Source organism: Dasypus novemcinctus, chromosome 13 (assembly GCF_030445035.2).
Source record: "Dasypus novemcinctus isolate mDasNov1 chromosome 13, mDasNov1.1.hap2, whole genome shotgun sequence".
Taxonomy (NCBI): Eukaryota; Metazoa; Chordata; class Mammalia; order Cingulata; family Dasypodidae; genus Dasypus; species Dasypus novemcinctus.
Window position 1 is genome coordinate 96506841 of NC_080685.1, and position 18194 is coordinate 96525034.

Below are 18194 nucleotides of genomic sequence, written 5' to 3' on the forward strand. Positions count from 1 at the left end.
GAGCCCAAGGCTCTGGTGCATGCCCCACACAAGCAATTTTTTATCAATAAATGCTGTCTCTGCTGCTGAGGTTGGAGAAGTAATGTTTAATTCAGTGGAAAATAAGAACTCTCTAGTTTTGCTTTAGAAAAATCCCTGTGCTTTACAAACTTTCGCTACCGAAATTTACTTCCAGCTGCTGGAGAAGTGTGGATGTTGAAGCCTCAACATACATATTTAAAGAATGTAGCTTGGGTCCATGGATCTGAGAAGGATGTTGCTGGGGATTTAGTCCACGCTCCTGCTCTAGGATGGACTTTACTGTCATGCTTTGCAGAGACAAGGGCAGGTGGCTTCTTACTTTGGCACTTGAAAGCCTTTGTTGATGGAAGGACTTTCTCGTGTCTACCTTGAATCCTTTACATTGAAGAATAAGTTAATGTCTTAAACAAGCAGTTGATGATTGCGCTATAACTCAAAAATATAAACGAATTTTAACTGCAAATCTGCTAGGCTAGGCCCTAGAAACCAATTCTGACCTAAGCATCCTTGCAGAGTTCCCTGCTACTGAGGCGGTGGGAGAGGAAGAATAGTCAAGGGGGATGGGTATACATGGGAAATAAATCTGGACTTGAGGGAGCTGAGAATTTTATGTATTTTGGGGGGGCAGGGAAGACATGGGGCTTTGCAAGAAAGGGGCAAACTCACCTTCCAAGAGGTGGGGCCATGGATCCTGAATCTAGGGTTTTTGCAGCAATGTGATGGGAGCTCAGTGGAGGTATGACATCTACCAAATATTCTCTTTCCTGACCTCTTAATGTACACACCCCCATCTCCCTCACCCACCTACCCTTACCCCCACGTTTGTTTTCCTTTGTTCTTGTTACTTAATCTAGTTCAGCAAGCTTCACTTAAACACGGCTCCTGGAGTGGTCCAGCCAGGGCAAAGAGAATTTGGTTCTTTCCCCTCCAGATTGCAACAAGAGAGATGCTACTAATTTTCTTATGCAGGTCAGACCCTTTACATGCCCCTTATTCGCTGCTATTTCTAGCTGAGAGAGGAGAAAGTATATTTTCTCCCTGATTACTAGCTTGTCCAAGCAGTTTATTTGTCTGCTGATTCAAATGGTTCTGGACAGGCATTTTATTTAAAGCTGAACTGGGTTGCACTGGAAATTCTGGAGGGTTTTGATTAAATAGAAACTCATTCCCCTCACATCATCTTAAAATCTTGGGTCTAAAAATTCATTTTTGATGAGAGAAGACAGAGGGCAGGTGTTAATGTCTCAGAGGCTGTCCTTTGTGATGACTTTGTTTCACCATCTTCACTCTCCCTTGCCATTAGATGGAGTTTTCATTGCTCTGATTGACTCTGCTTCTGCCTTACTGGATCCTCTGCAAGTTCTAGAAGAGTCAGAGGAGCAGGACTTCCCACGCGTAGTACTGGTTGATATGTAGACAGAGGTTAAGCAGTTTACACAATGGTTCATCACTGGCCATTTTTGGAATCTGAATTTCAAGACTTTCAGAAGCCTTGGTGTCTTTCCTCTATGCCATGCAGTCCCGTCACTCGAAAGCCTTGAGGATCAGTTTTCCTAAAAGCATTCCAGGAGTTACCCCATCTGTGAGCAGGAGTCCTCATCCAGCAGCATGCTTGGGGTTATGTTAAAGCTGAGAGAATTCCTAAACTATCTCGAAAGGAGTTTGAACCAGAGTGCCTTTACAACTCACTTTCTGTGAGATCTCGTGAACTCTTCCTGCTAGCTAGGAGTTCCCATGAATTAATTTTGAGCAGAATTTTAAAATAGGATATCAGTAAAGACCAGCATGGCTTAGACACAGTTTATCAAGTTCTAATAAAATAATTTTGCATTTTTGCTGATTTGTTAACATATAATATTTGAAATTTCTTTATTTTAGCTTACCATTGACCTCTCACTGGCCACCGATCTTCTTGCTCCTAATCATATATATACAGGGTGGTATTAAAAGTATATTTCAATCTATAGACTATAGTTAGTAGTAATATTTTGATGATATTCTTTCATAATGTGTAACAAATGTTTTGCAACAACACATGGTGGTAGTGGGGTGATATAGGGGGCCCCTATATGATGTTTGCATGTGTTTGTTTTGTAAATTCATAGCTTTTACTATAAAATAAATAAATACATATATATATTGCAACCTGGCTGGGGAGGTACCATGATCGCGAAGGTGGCTTTCCCAGGGCAAGCTGATCCACTGCACTCTGGATGTGCTGACCCCTGCGATTTCCCCAAATGTGGGAACCTCAACTTTATAATTTGTGGTAGTGGGGACTGCCTTTTCTCTCTTCCTTGGCCAAAATATGGATAGCAAATAGGGTAATAGAAATTAAAACCAAGTCAAAATATGAATAAAAACTTAATATAGTCCCCTTTATGGTCTAAGTTAAACTTCATATATAATAAAACTGCTTGCCAAGTGATATGTAGTAAATTTGTTTTAGGATGTCTACAGCAGATTTCCCAAGCATAGACTCCAAGGTCCAAACCAGGGAATCACTTGGGATCACAGTACTTTTGTGGTTTCTGAAATAAACCACATGCCTTAGACTTTATGTTATTAATTCGGTCTTCTGCCTGATGCATTACTCTTATACTATTTGGCAATGGGTGCAGAAATAGTTCCCCACCAGCTCTGCTGATGCGTGCCAGCTGAGTATAAAGTGGGAAGGGCCTTGTTCTTTATCACCTACCTCTGGGGCTATTGCCTTATGCCAAGGATTGAGTTTGGAATGGAAATTGTTTTCTAGTTTCTATCACATACACCAGTAACCATAATATTCTTTTTACTAGATATCTCCTCAAATTATTACATTTTTTAAAATGTTAAAGGTTTTAAGCATATTTAATATAGGATTTAGTAACACTTTTGTAGCAGAAGGGAAAATCTAGCAAGATTCTTTGCCAACAGGTTCCTCAGCTTTGGGGAAAGTTCTGTGCAGTTATTGAGTTTGCTTCAGTTTTACAGGTGCCCTGGGCACTGACCACTTGCTTTACGTTGCCAAGTGAATTACTTTCCTACGGCTGCTATAACAAATAACCACAAATGTCATGGCTTTAAATATAATTTAATTCTCCTACAATTCAGGAGGTCCAAAATCAGTTTCGCTGGGCTAAGGTTGAAGTGTTGGCAGGGCTGGTTCCTTCTAAAGGCTAAGGGGAAGCGGCAGATGTGGCTCAGGTAACAGGTTTGGTTCCTGGTACCTCCTAAAGAAGAAACAAACAGGCAGTGAGCAGACAACAAGCAAAAACAGGGAACAGACAATGAACAACAACAAAAAAAACAATGAGCAAACAGACGATGGTGCCATCTGAGGGGAGTGGGGATCAAAGCTAAAGGGGACCATCTGTTTCCTTGCCCCTTCCAGCTTCCAAATCTCAAAAGAGATTTGATTATGAAACAGCAATTTGTATATGTCCTTAGCCATTGTAAAATGGGAACATGCCTGTAGAAAGAATGGATACTTGAATTTCACAGAAGCAGATGTGTGAGATCTATCTTGAGGGAATTTAGATCAGGATGCAGGGGAACAGTTACGGTTTTGCCTGCCCAGCGTTTGTTCCCCATTCTTTGGTACAGTACCCTGGTTTTCCTTTGGGAATAAACCTACTTCCAGTCTGCCAGATACCGGTGGGAAGTACTCCATCTCCAAGATGCAGGGGATCAGCGTGTGATGCAGGATGGGCCAGTTGGTGTGGTTCACCCCCTGTGCAGTGCAGTTCTAGAACTTTTGTTGGAACTGGCAGAAAAGAGACATGGCTGCCCTTCCTTTGAGGTTGCTGAGGGGGCAAGATGTTGGGTTGGAGCTGTGGGCTGCCTTCTTCCCACCATCAGTGGAGAGCCATGTGGAGAGAGAAGCCAACTCACAGGAAGGCAGAGCTGCAAATTGGAAACTGAGGCCTTACGTTTTTTTTGAGCCCCTAGATCCAGGAGTGTCTGAGACCAACACATCTGTGTACTTTTCAGTTGCAGGAATGTTTTTGGGTCTTTTCTTTTTTTAAAACTTACTCCTTGCTGTGAGAGAATTCTCCAGGTTTTCTTTGTATGTTTCCTTTTGTCTTGGGAACAGTGGCACTGTCTTTGGTCCTAACTATCTTTTCAAGAATATTTGTATAGTAAACAGTGTTGGAAGAGAGTGTCTTTCTCAGAAGCAAAGGGCGGGTTTGTTTACTCCAGTATAATAAAGATAATGTCTCCTCTGGGGCAAAAGTCAGTCAGGTATACTGTCTATTATAAAAGAATTGGATTTCCTAAGCCCAGGGTTTATCTGCCATAATACAACCCACTGAGTATGGTGTCATCTGGCCCTCTTCATGGTGCCTTGTGGGAACAGGGGCTCAGGGAGATAGCACAAATGCTAAGTCATTTGTATGAATAATTCCTGTTTGCTTTGAGTAGTAGAGTCCTTCATCTCTGACCCAGGAGTCTTCTGTCTTCTGCCAACATCCTTGATATTTGCTTGCCAGTGGGGTTGCTCTAGCTTGCTAGGCTGCTGAAATGCAGATATATGAAGTGGGTTGGCTTTTAACAATGGGAATTTTTTAGCTTAGAATTCTAAGGCTGAGAAAAAGGTCCAAATCCAGGCATTGTCAGGTGATGCTTTCTCCCCAAAGACCAGCTGCCCCGGATTTTGGACTCCTTTGTCACATGGCAAGGCACATGGCAGCATCTGCTGGTCTCTCCCTTTCCTTCCAGGTTTCGTTGCTTTCAGGTTTTTGCTTCCTTGGCTTTCTCTTTTTTGTTCATCTGAATTTCATTCTCTTATAAAAAGACTCCAGTAAGACGATTAAGACCCGCCCTGAGTGAGGTGGGTCATGTCTTCAGGTAACATCCTACTCACCAATAGATCCTACTTACCAATGGGTCCACACCCACAGGAATGGATTAACTTTAAGAACATAACTTTCCTAGGGTACATACTACTTCAAACCATCACAAGGGTAAAATCTCAGACTTTTCACTGAGAGTTTGGTAAAATCACCAAACTCTTCCATTTTGGTTGAATTTTTGTCACTTATAATCAAAAGCTTCCTGACCAATGCAGGTGGAAAATACCATTATGACAGGTTATTAAGGAAGGATGTTTGGGGATATTCTTTTGTAGTGAATCATTTTTTTGTATAACTTTTTTTTTTTGCTTATGTGCCCTTAATAAAGTAACTTTGAAAAATTAGTAACCCTGTTATGCTTTTAATAGTAGATACCTAAATTCTTTTATTACAGATTTAAATACTTGGGAAAGATCTAATTTCAGCCATATTATAAATATTGACTTTTAAAAATAAAACTGACCTTTTTAAATAGCATAAATTCTAAATAACTTAGTTATTCGATATCTACTGTCATCTTTTTAAAAATATCTGAACAAGATCCTTCACAGTCATATTTCCTTGATCTCTTTTTTAATGTTATTTCTCCCACACTTGTCTGAAAGTTATTTCCTTGAGCTGTTAACACACTTTTCTGTAGCATTTTTTTAATTAAATTTTTTTTATGTTTAAAGAAGCTTTAGATAACATAAATGTTACAAAATAAATAAGGGATTACCATATGCCCCACTCCCTCCCCCTCCCACGCTTTCCCACATCAACAACATCCTTCATTAGTGTGGTACATTTGTTGCAATTCATGAACACATCTTGAAGCCTTGCTCCTAACTCTGGATTACAGTTTACATTATGATGGATAAAGGTCATTATATATTTTTCCATAACCTACAAAATTGTACAGACAGAGTGTAAACTATAATGTAGCACTTTTAAAATTTCCAATTATCATAAAGCTAGAAATGCAAACATTTTTCTCCGGGATTAAGTTATTACAATTGTAATTAGCACACAGTTCAAAATAACTCAAAGGCAATACTATTTTGATAAATAATTACTAAGCATAGCAGGTAAAATTCCATTGAAATACACTTTTAACGTGATGGAGTAGGAATTTATGATGATTTTATTAAAGGAATTATCTAAATGTTCCTTTATTTTGTGCCCTCGACTTTTAAAAAAAAGTTTTTCTTTGAATTGTTTCATAGCCTGGAAAAATACACTCATCATATGAATTTTTTCTGTGAACATGCCTGTATAACCAGTATGTAAAGGCCTTTTCTCCTGACCCATATCAGTTACTACCTGCCCTATTCTGATTTATAAATATGCAGCCTTTTGTGGAGAATTAGTTTTTGTGCTTTATATACACGAAACCATTTAATATGTACTATTTTGTATCTGGCTTCTTTTGTTCAATACAATGTTTGAGAAATTCATTTGTATTTTTGTGTGTGATTGTAGATCTTTCCTGCTTTCCACTGTAAAGTATTCCGTTGTGTGAATGTGCCACTTACATTTACCCATTCTACTGTTGATGAACATAGTCACTATTAGCTTCTATGAGCAATCTTACGCATATGCTGTGAAGAGTATATGCGTGCATTTTTGTTGGGTATATGCCTAGGGATGGAATTGCTTTTGTAGACACTCCTGACAATTTCCCAGCTCCCTTGAGAATATCCTGTAATAAGATAAGGGCAGGTGAGAGGTTTGGCTTTCCTTTGTAAATTAGGAAGAAGGTTCTTTCCTCCCCTCCCCTCCCCTCCCCTCCCCTTCCCTCCCCTCCCCTCTCCTCTCTTTTTCTTTTCTTGTTGGTTTGTTTTGCACATGTGTGCTTTAGGAGAAAGGTTATTTTTATGAGAGGAGAAGGGGACCAGAGAACCTTAATCTCAGGAATCTTCTCAGGTTAATTTTACAAAAGGGTATATATAGAAGTGGAGTATCTGGAAATCAAGTATTATACAATTATCCATTTTGTTTATGCCTTAGAAAGTCTTACTATACACTTAGGATTATGCATAACCCAATTTGAAGATTATCACTCTAGAGGAAAGAGGGCTACTCTGCCCTCCATTATCTTTATCCTAGCCTAATGGAAAAGAAGTAATGATGAGGATTAGATAATGATTGGGTTAGCACTCATCAGGTAGCTACTATTGCAAAGCAAACCACCCCAAAACTTAATGGCTTAAAAGAACAATCATTTATTGAGCTCATGAGTATGAGTGTCAACTTAGGATCAATTGGTCTAGAACAGTCTTGTTCATGTATCTTTGAGTCAGCTGTGGGTTGGATTTGCTGATCCTAGCAGGGCTCTCACATCTGATACCTTTCTTGGGATGAATTGGCTGACTCGGCTCTGCTTCCTGCTTCTCTCTTATCTTTTAGCAGACCTGCCCAAGCTTGTTCACATAGCAGTCATAGTGGTCTAACAGAGGAAGAAGAAAGTGTTCAAGGCCTTTTCAGGCTTAGACTCAGAACTGGCACACTGTCACTTTTGGCCAAAGCAAGTCATAAAGCCAGTCCAAATTCAATGGGATGGGGAATAGACTCTACTTCATGAGAAAAAGAGCTACAAAAATCACATGGCAAAGGTGTTTTTACAGGTGAGCCAGGAGGGTGACCATTTTTTGCAGTCTTCTTCAGTAGCATGTTCAGAGGTGACCCAAGAGCCAGCACAGCAGTGTGACACTGTTCAGATGAGGCTGGAGAGGAAACAAGTATTGCTCCGGTCCCACATTGCCCATCTCTCTGTCACTGTCCTCTTCTACCTTGTGGTCATCTTGTCCTTCAGGGACTTCCTCTGCCTCCCACGTGGTAGCTGGGGCCCTTTTGTTGTCCTGGATGTGGAAGGCCAGGAGAGAGTCTGGGGACTAAGGCCTAACTGCATCTTGCAGTGAAATAACCTTAAACTTGCTTGCTTGTGTGTATGTGTGAGTGTGTGTGCACGCACATGATAACGTCTGTGCGAGTCGGTGAGTGTGAGGGTGGATGTGTGGGTGTCAGACTGTAAAAATCTGGGACATTGGGGTCCTCAGGCCGACGGCAGTTAAAGGAGCTGCCCTGAAGTCCAGCCCGGCAGAGCCGAATTCCACACAGGTGCGGCCTTAGAGCCCCAGCTCGCAATCAGGCGTTCCTTTGCTTGCATGGATGTCTAGGCCACTGGCATTCAGGTTTTCCTGAGTCCTCTCACCAAGTAGAACTTAATGTCTCTTAGTAGCATCTATTGTTACGATATGGACTCTCTATTGATTAGGAAGTATTTTCCATTCACCAGTTCAGTTGATCTTCACAGTCTCAGTTGATCTGAGGTAGATTGGGCAGACTTCGTCTCACTGTTACCAACACCCCCCGGGCTTGGCGAGATTAGGAACTGTGTTGGAAGTTACAGAGCCAGTAAGTAGCAAAACCAGGTGCGCGACAGGCATCTGGCTTCCCCCTACTGTATTACACTACTTTTTGTCTACGCTCTGTGAGGCCTAAGTCATGACTGGCAACTACCATTTTTGCTGCAAACCATCCCTGGGTGTCACCGTCAGAGACAACGTCTGGGCACTTAGGGGTAGGGTGGTGGGGAGGGTGACGAGTCAGACCTTCCAGTTTCTGGGGGGACAGGCCAGATGGCTAGCTGCATCTCTCCCACCCTTTTTACCCTGCGTCTGCTCAGGTGGTGCAGACTCTTGCTCACCTGAAAAGTCAGCACTCGGGCTTTGAATTTCTCTCATTTAAGCTTGCTCAAAGGTTGTGCCGGATTGCTCATTGCATTGTTACTACTGTAATCACCCTTACCCAGACCAGGAAAGTGATGGCAGCAGAAGACCGTTTTGCTTGGGCATGCTGCTTGCATTACCAGAGAAACAATCTCAGAATAGCCGTTGTGAGAGTCGAAGGCCTGTGAGCGCAGTGCGTTACATCGGGCGGGGCTGGAAATGCCACCGGAGGCTGCAGCACGAGCCGGCTGTGGCTCTGTTCTTGGCAGCAAAGATCAGGCACTGGAGGCCAGGGGGACTTCTCCTTGACTCAGGAATTCTCTCCAGCACTGTGGTCACATCTCTTGAGTGTATTGCCACTCAAATATTTTGGTGAATATTTAGTAAACAAGAATGAAAACTGCTTGGAAAAATGTTTCACTGTCTTGAAATGAAGAGGAAAAACATGAATCTTACTTTTGTCAGCACCTGTTTATACCACCAGGATCATTTAGGTTTTTAGAGCTTCATGTCAACAGGCATCTGAGCCTCCTCTGGACCTTTTTTTCCTCTGCGGTGACTTAATATTCCTGCAACCCTGCCAGTTGCCACTTTGACCACATTGCCTGGTGCTGTGGCGTGTTCTTTGCAAGGAGAACCTACTGAGAGAGGAGAAGATGCAAGGGGTGACTTTACATTGCCGTGTTACGGGAAAGGGAAAGGGGAGGGCAAGGCACTGAGATGGGCTTGGCACTGATCGTTCCCCAGTAGAAGAGAAGCAACTCAGAGCAAGAGTCCTGCAGCTGGACAGGCAGAGACACCCGCTGCCAGGGTTGGCGTCCACACCTTGGTTGGACTTTGCCCTTGCAGCGTGGGCCACGGGACAGACGTTCCAGTGGTGTGAGATGAGGGAAGGGAGAGTCCGCGCCAGGCTTCAGGAAAGCCACACGGCAAAGTTGGTCCTCCACGGGAGGGGAATTGTGGGCAGGAGGCCCAGTGCAGGTCCACTGAGGGTGGCGAGCAAGGAAAAGCCGGCCTTCTGGTTCCTGGGGAGGTCACTCGGGTCCGTTTAAAACCTGGTGATATGGTTGTTGGAGAAGAACAAGCAGAAACAGGGACCCACAGTGACTCTCCAGGAATTCGTTGGTGAGCTGATTTTAAAACAAAGTCCAACTTCCAGCTACCACTTGCCTTCCTCTTTGACTCACCCCTCATGTGCCCTTCTCATGCTGTTGATTTTACAGGAAGCAGCAGATAGGAATAACTGGTCTGGAAGTGCGTTTCTCCTCCCATTGGGCTGGCAGATTGAGGCTCGCTGGGAAAGTAAGCACCTGGAGGGCAAGCTGCCCAGCATCCAGCCAGCCCAGGGCCAGCCCGAGCAGTGTGCCCGCAGCGGCTGGCTGCTCTCTCTTTTCTCCTCTGGGCATTGGAACTCTCCAGCTGCTGCCCACTCTTGCCTGGAGAGGGAGGCAGCTGCTAATTTTAGCCCTATTTAGGTCTCTAGGCAGCTCCACTCAGGACTTGAACAATTTTTTTTCTGGTTGTATATTTTTCAGGACCTTGAATAAAACTGGGAAGACTCACCTGCTGTCAGTAAAAGGAAAGGGAAAATCTGGTCAGTTGTTTTAAAAAGGGACCAAGTTCCTTTGCTGTTAGAAGTCTTTGGGATCACAAACAGAGTGGATGTCTCCCAGGAGCTGGGGAGATGCCTGGAACCAGTAGCTTGTAGGGGGTAGAAGAAAACAGAATGACTGTGGGCTGAGCCAGGAACATACGGTCTGCTCAGAAAACGTAGGAAAGATGTCTCTAGCCTGCTTGTCACCATATCTTAGCTGCTCAGCTTCTGACAAAAGAGTGTGGATTTTTACTTGATAAACCCAATTTCCCTTTCCTGATTATTGAACAATGTTGGGTGATTGGGACCACATGCATTTATCTTGGTTCCAAATTGAGTCTCCTAGGTGAAGAGGTCTTGAAACACATTTGTTCAGTCATATACAAGAGGGCACTTGTTTGCATTCTGAGGGTTGTCAATCAGAGAAAGCCAGAAAGATGCCAGACACGATAGCAGGGCACCTCTTGCTGTCAGTTGTTGACTTTCAAATGACAAAGAGCCAAACCACAGCTGAACATCTTCCGGACATACAGGCCTGTCTCGGGAGCTGTGCTGTTTCTTTGTTGTTGTTGTTTTTATTTTTTATTAAGCTAAAGGAGCCAGATTAATTTTAACATAACAAAATTGTTCCTGATCCTGGTTTGTTTGGGTTTTTTTAGTGGTACTGGGACCTGGTAAGTGGGAAACTGGCACTCAACCACTGAGCCACATCAGGTCCCCTGAGTTGGTTTTTTTGCTTGTTTATTTTTAAAGATTTATTTATTTTAATTCATTTATTTGGTCCCTTTCCCCCTTATTGTTTGCACTCGCTGTCTGCTGTCAGCTCTCCATGGCGGCACAGGCCATCAGCTCTCTGCGGTGTCACGGGCCAGCTTGCCTTCACCTGGAGAACCCAGCAATTGAACCCAGGGCCTCCCATATGGTAGACAGGAGCCCAATCAACTGACCCACATCCACCTCCCCTGTTTTGTTTTTAGGAGGCACAGGGAACTGAACCTGGGACCTCCCATGTGGGAAGCAGGTGTCCAACCACTTGAGCCACATCCACTCCCCCACCCTTGATCCAATTTTAAAGTCTCCTTTGTGTCTGCAGTTACCCAGAGCTTATTTTTCTACATGAAGCTGGCCTCCTGAGTACTCTCCTCACTCTCGTGGCTGCTCCAGTCGGATTGCTGGCGGTTAGGCCATACCTTTTGCAGTGCCATAAAAAAGTGCTGTCACCAGCAGGGATTCTATCAAAAAGAGCAACAGTGCAGAGCGAGGAAATAGGAGATGTAGGAAGCAACCTATCTTATCTGAGCCAGAATAAGGAGACAGCAGTCAGGCGAGTTTGCGTGTGATGCTAACATCTTTTGTGGCCTAGTCAAAGGAAACCGCTTGCAGGAGAGGCCCCTCCAGCCCGTTCCTGCTGGGCACTGCACTGGGTGCTTGGGCCACAGTGATAATGAGATGTACTATTAAACTAGGCAATCAGCACTGCAGCAGGACCTTGTGCTTTGATAAGTCCTGTGGTGACAAGGAGGAGACAGTTAACTTTATCTTCTGGGTGAGAAGGACCTCATGGAGGAGGTGACATCAGAGGTGGGCTCCAAGGAAGAGCAAGTACCAGCCCTGGGGGGTGGAGAACAGCATGCACAGAGGTGTGGAGACAGAGTAGAGCATTCATTCAGGAAGCTGCAAGCATCTCAGGATCACGGTAGGAGAGGATGTGAGGTGTGATGTTGGTAAGAAGTCTGGTGGCTCAAGAGGGCCCCAAAAAGGTAACCAAGGATCCCAAAATGAAGGCCCCCCCAGCCCTGCTCCTGGGTTTGGAACTCATCCTTTCGTGGGCTGGGGGAGGGCTGAGTCACAGATCGTTGGCAGGAGAGTGACCCAATTTTGATCTTGGAAAGATCTATCTAGAGGAAATGTGGAGGCTGATGTGGAGGGGAGCAGTGCCAAGAACAGGGGGACCAGCGAGGAGGCCATTGAGGGGTGATGGTGTGATTATTATGGGTATCAAAGGGCAAGAAAGGTGGAAGAGAAAATCTTCAGATTTCCCCCAGGGAGGATATTAGGCACTTGGCCAAGTCACAGTAATTTGTGCAATTGTGTGATTTAGGTACTTGAAACGGGGGCAAAAGGACTTTAGATGTGTCCATCTTTTTTATTGGTCACTTGGATTAATTTCCAAATTTTGATGAAAGAATCGTCCCTACAGATTTCTTTCCTGTTTTCCTTGCCTTTTCCCCTAGAATTTGAGGGCATATGCAAATGCCAGGGAAAATGCCAAGATGATGAAGGGGCCCTTTGCGGAGATAAGCCGTCTGCTTGATACTTGGGTGAATACTTTTACACAAGGCCAGGTTTGCTCTGAAAGGCCAGGTTGTCTATTTCTTGTTCCCTGCAGATATTTTACAGATATTTTCAGGTTTGTCTTTTGTTTCTTTAAACATAGTCATCATAATTGCTTTATAACTATGTCTGATACTTTTAGTCTCTTAAGTCTGCATGTATCTATATCTGTCGAAGTCTTTTTTTTTTTCTGGATCTTGCCTGCAGTGCCTCTTTCCTGTTTTTTTATAATCAATTTTTAAATTATTATTAAAGAAGCTTAGATTGCATCAATGTTACATAAAAATGCAAGGGATTCCCATATGCTCCTCTCCTTCCTCCTCCCACACTTTCCCACGTTAACAACATCCTTCACTAGTGTGTACATTTGTTATAATTGATGAACTCATATTGAAACATTGCTACTAACCACGAACTACAGTTTAGTTATAGTTTACACTTTGTCCCTCATGATTTTGTAATTTATGACAAAATATACGATGGCCTGTATCCATCACTGCAATGTCATGCAGGTCAAATCCAGTGTCCTGAAAATGCCCTCATATTACACCTATTTTTCCCTCCGAACCTCTGGTGGCCACTGCCTTTACATCAGTGATAAGAGTTCTTCCATTGCTAGAATACTAATAAGTCTACTTTAGTCGATTGTTCATTCCCTAATCTTGAGGATTTGGGGATGATGATGCCCCACTCTGCTTCTAATGGAGAGGAAGTTAAGGTCCCATGGGACAGACAGATGGAACTGTCTTGCCTGCAGTTGCAGACTCTCTGTTCCTTGGGACGGGCATTGTCCATCATCATCTCCTTGTTAGCTGTTCTGGGTGAGTCCAGTGAAGTGGACAGTAGGTATTGCAACTCCGCTGAAGTTCAGGGCTCAATCGGCACATGGATGGACCAAAGATTTAAGTCTCTGGGACATTTATTTATCAAGTATAGTGCTAATTACAGGTTCAAATAAAAGGGGCAGGAGAGCCGTATATAGAGAACCTGTAAATGGGTCTAACTCTGTTACAATGAAGAGGATAGTTCCAAAGTACAGTCCGCTGACAGGGTGCCGAATTCCTGAGCTGTCTGCCCTGCTTATAGTTTCTTGATGTCTCTAGAGCCTTCAGGAGCCCCGCTATTTGCAGTGCCTCTTTTCTTATGTGCTTATTTCTTGGGTTTTCCTCAGGCCTAATATGAAGATACCTTCTTCCAGCCAAGATTGGTTCTGTCAGACGTAGGGTTCCATCCCCTCAGGAAGGGCTCTTCTTCCCTCACTGGGGACTAGGTTTACTTCCGTTTCACCCTTACCCTGAGGGCACTTGGGATGCTTTTCTGGTCCCTGCATAATCTGTGTTTGTGGGTCTCCTGTTAGACTCACTGCTGTTGACAGGCCTTGAGGTTTTGCTTCTGTTACCTTACTCTGAGTTTTGTAGTATAATCTGGACAGACAAATGTCCTCAAGACAAAAAACAGCTTCAAAAATTTCCCTTGCTTCCCTTGGCCATCATTTTCTCTTAGATTGTGGCCTGGTACTTCTTTACTGTCTCGCTAGCACATTGCCAGCTCTTTTGAAAATTTAAAAATATTTATCTGGCAATTTTCTTTTTTTTTTTTTCCCAGTGGAAGAATTGGTCCATGTAACTTACCCGCCATTGCCAGAAACAGAGGACTTTCTTAGGTTCTGTAGAAATCCTGATTTTCCCTCCAAGCTAAATATCCACAAAATGACAATATGCTTCAGATGTAAATAAGAGGTGTTAGGTAAATTCTTGGTTCGTGAATTCATATTGGATTGTTAAGAGAAAGTTGGGTGTGTTTGGGGAATCCCCTGATTTCTGAGGACTTTGTTACAGAGGCAGTTAGGGTGGTGGGAAAGGCTCTGGGGTCAGACAAAATGGGGTATTTACCAGCTATGGGGCCTTGGACCGGTACTTAGCCTTTCTGACCCTCAACTTCCCAACTGCAAAAAGAGGAAACTAACTGCCCCATAGGTAGATGTTAAAGAAGGCGGTTAAAGAAGGTAATGACTATAAAACCCTTCCTACTGGTAGCTTATTATTCTTAATATTATATTGCCATTATTCTGCCACATGTCCCCATTTTTCTCCTCTTAAAAATAGTTTGGCACTCTAAGATAATTGGTCTGGCCCGGTCCTTTTATCTGTTCCTCCATCTGTCTGTCCATTCCCTCATCCCTCTGCCTGCCTACCCACTCTTCCATTCATATTCCTTCCATCCTCCCATCCCACCCTGTCCCCTCTCCTTCCTCCACTCTATCAGTACAAAAAAGCGTTCCCTGGGCTCTGCCGAAGGCCAGGAGCCATGTAGCCCCTGCCTTTCATCATGCCAATTTGGCATTTCTGGTGTCCATATGTTGTGCGACTGCCTCCTGGTTAAGGTGACTTTTCCAAGCCCTCCGGAGGGAATACCTGTGTCAATCCTTCCAGTAAACAGAGGGATGCCTAATAGAAGCAGGAACTGTAGAGAGTGCCGAGATGGCAGGAACTCCTGGGTTACATTGCACCTCTGCTCAGTCCTTAGAATAGCTTGGTGGAAATTTTCTGATTTTGTTTATTTGCCATGACAACTCAATATTAAATACGTATGATGTGTACTCCTGCCTCCCGTCTATGGTTCAGTGCAGGTTTGATGCCTGGTAGCTGCGTTTCTCATTGTTAACACACGATTAAGTGATTTCAAGGTTGACCTGGTCTAACACAGCTTTCTTAATGAGATTGCTCCCCTTGTGTCATCGTTAATCAGTATGATGTCCGCTATTCTTTTGCCCAAGCTTCAGTACAGTTGTTCCCTAACTTTTCTGCCATCACAGTCAGACCTGGAAAGCTTAATTAAAATGCAGGCTTCTGAGCGCCTACTTCTGAGAGGTTCTAACTCAATAGGTCCAGAGTAGCACTGAGGACTTTGTATTTTTTTTTAAGATTTATATATTTTTTTATTTCTCTCCACCCCCATCCCCCTAGTTGTCTGCTCTCTGTGTCCATTCGCTGTGTGTTCTTCTGTGACCGCTTCTATCCTTATCAGCAGCATAGGGAATCTGTTTCTTTTTTTTTAGATTTCTTTTTTATTTATTTCTCTCCCCTTTCTCCCCCCCCCCCCCCAGTTGTCTGCTCTCTGTGTCCATTCGCTGTGTGTTTTTCTGTGACTGCTTCTATCCTTATCAGCGGCACCAGGAATCTGTGTTTCTTTTTGTTGCGTCATCTTGTTGTGTCAGCTCTCCATGTGTGCGGCACCATTCCTGGGCAGGCTGCACTTTCTTTTGTGCTGGGCGGCTCTCCTTATGGGGCGCACTCCTTGCGCGTGGGACTCCCCTACGCAGGGGACACCCCTGCATGGCACGGCACTCCTTGCGCGCATCAGCACTGCGCATGGACCAGCTCCACATGGGTCAAGGAGGCCCGGGGTTTGAACCACGGACCTCCCATGTGGTAGACGGACGCCCTGTCCGTTGGGCCAAGTCTGCTTCCCAGGAATTTGGATTTTAATGAGTACTCCTGGTGATTCTGATTCAAGTGCTTCTTGTAACACCCTGAGAAACTCTACCAGCTCATCAAGCTTAAACAAGCTGGTCCAGGTAAAGAAAGGAGCTAGCAATACTTTGCCTGTGAGCCTCTGCCTCTGAGTTTAGAGGGTAGAATCTGTAATATGCTTTGAGATTCTAAGGAAAGAAAAATCCAACAGCTCTAATCAACTCGCATATATCCAATGTGTAGTCCAAACTCTGACTTATTTAAATAACTAGCATCTGGGTTTACAGGCATACTGTTAGATATCACATTTTTGCCCCTTCTTCAATTTGCTTGATTTGATAGGAAAAAGCAAACTTGAATTTTATGAGACAAGAGGGAAGGATCTTAGGAAGATGATTGATCAGGGAGGAGGGAAGCAAACTGGACTGTAGTGAAAACTCTTTTCTGAACATAATAAACTCCAAAAAGGTGGGCAGGAAGCTTTGAAAAGCCTGTCCATCCACACATACCTCATGATTATGTGTGGGCACATTTTTTCTTGATGAAGGCAGCAATCCATCAGTGCAGCAGGGTCCCCCCCGCCCCCACCGTCATCAGACGCCTTTGTGAGCCCCTAAGTACTTGGGACCGTGCCAAAAAAAAAATTGGGCATCACCACCCCCAAATCCTTAAGACTGAGGAATGAACAAACATAAGGGGGTAATGCAACTGTGGACCAAAGTAGACTTATTATTATTCTAGTAATGGAAGAACCTGTAAGATTGATATAAAGATAGGAGTCATGAGAGGTTCTAAGAAGAGGGAGAGGGAAGAATAGTATAATATGGGGCATTTTTGGGACTTTGGAATTGTTCTGCATGACATTGCAATGACAAATACAGGCATTATACATTCTGTCAAAACTATAAAATTGTACGGTGCAAAGTGTAAACTATAAACTATAGACCGTTGTTAGTAGCAATGCTTCAATGTGAGTTCATCAATTGTAATAAATGTACTGTACTAATGAAAGATGTTATTAATAAGGGAAAATGTGAGAGGGAGAGTATATGAGAATCCCCTATATTTTTGATGTAACTTTTCTATAATCTAAAACTTCTTTAAAAATAAAGTAAAAAATATTTAGGCTAATGCTAGCCACCCTTGTTAGTTGCAATTTTGGGGTCTAAGGCATTGTTGATGTAGGCCAACAAGGTAATCAGAAGCTTAAACTAAATTTCACTTGAACAAGAAAGAGAAAATACTATAAAAGCATCTTACACATTTATACCTTACATATGTATTACAGCTTGCAAAGCACTTTCATGTGCATCACAATCCTATTATAAAGGTTGAGTAGAATTATCATTCTTATTTAGTGGATAGGAAAACTAGAAGTCAATGACTTGCCAAACCCACTTACCTAGTATATGGCAGACTTGAACGCATGTCTTCTAGTTCCTTTTTCAGCATTATTTCAGTATAATTTCAGTACATTATTCTGCTATGAAAATGTTGGGATTTCTAGTTATCTGTCTGAATTTGGTAATTTTCAGGATCTTACTTTGTTATTCCGTAGGGTATAAATGATGAACTTCTGAACACTACCTAAAAAATGATATATGAATGTTTATGACATGTATATCAGTGACTAGTTTGCATATCTTGGGAGGAGCTGAATGTCCATCCAGTGAGGTAGGAAAATCTCATCACTTGTCTTAAAAGTTCCAGGAAGCCTTCCTAAAAGGAGTAGAATTAATTTTTCAATTTTCTAAGAAGAAAATATAACTCACATAGAATAAAGTAAACAGATCTTAATTTTACAGCGTGATGAATTTTCGCACATTATTTACCCAGTGCCCAACACTCTAGAAATTTCCCTCTGTGATCCCTTCTAGGGTAACGACTATACTGACTTTTAACAACATACACAAATTTTACCTAAGTATGAACTTTCTTTAAATAGAGTAATAAGGTCCAATCAATTCTGCTATAATTCTTGTTTTAAAAATGCAAATTTGTTCCATCATGGTTGATAATTCCGAAACAAGTTGAACATGAGGTGATTTAGTGTTTGCTTATGTGTAAATTGATCCTCAAAAAACTCTAGGTGAAGGCTGAAAACTGCACTGAGCTCAACTGAGCCCAGAAGTAATGCACAAAACTCACATGTGAGCATTCCTCAAACATCTGCCAGCCACTCAGTTCACTGAGCCACACCTGTCCACATTTGGGGTTACAACACTAT

The 18194-nt window shown here is 43.0% G+C and overlaps 1 protein-coding gene and 1 non-coding gene across 6 annotated transcripts in view; both read left to right on the top strand.

Moving 5' to 3' along the window:
- Window positions 1-18194, top strand: part of HHAT (hedgehog acyltransferase) — a 373363-nt gene that overhangs the window by 316947 nt on the left and 38222 nt on the right. The window lies entirely within an intron of this gene.
- Window positions 2160-2321, top strand: LOC111759928 (U1 spliceosomal RNA). The gene has a single exon (XR_002793769.2). It is a non-coding gene; the product is annotated as a U1 spliceosomal RNA (small nuclear RNA).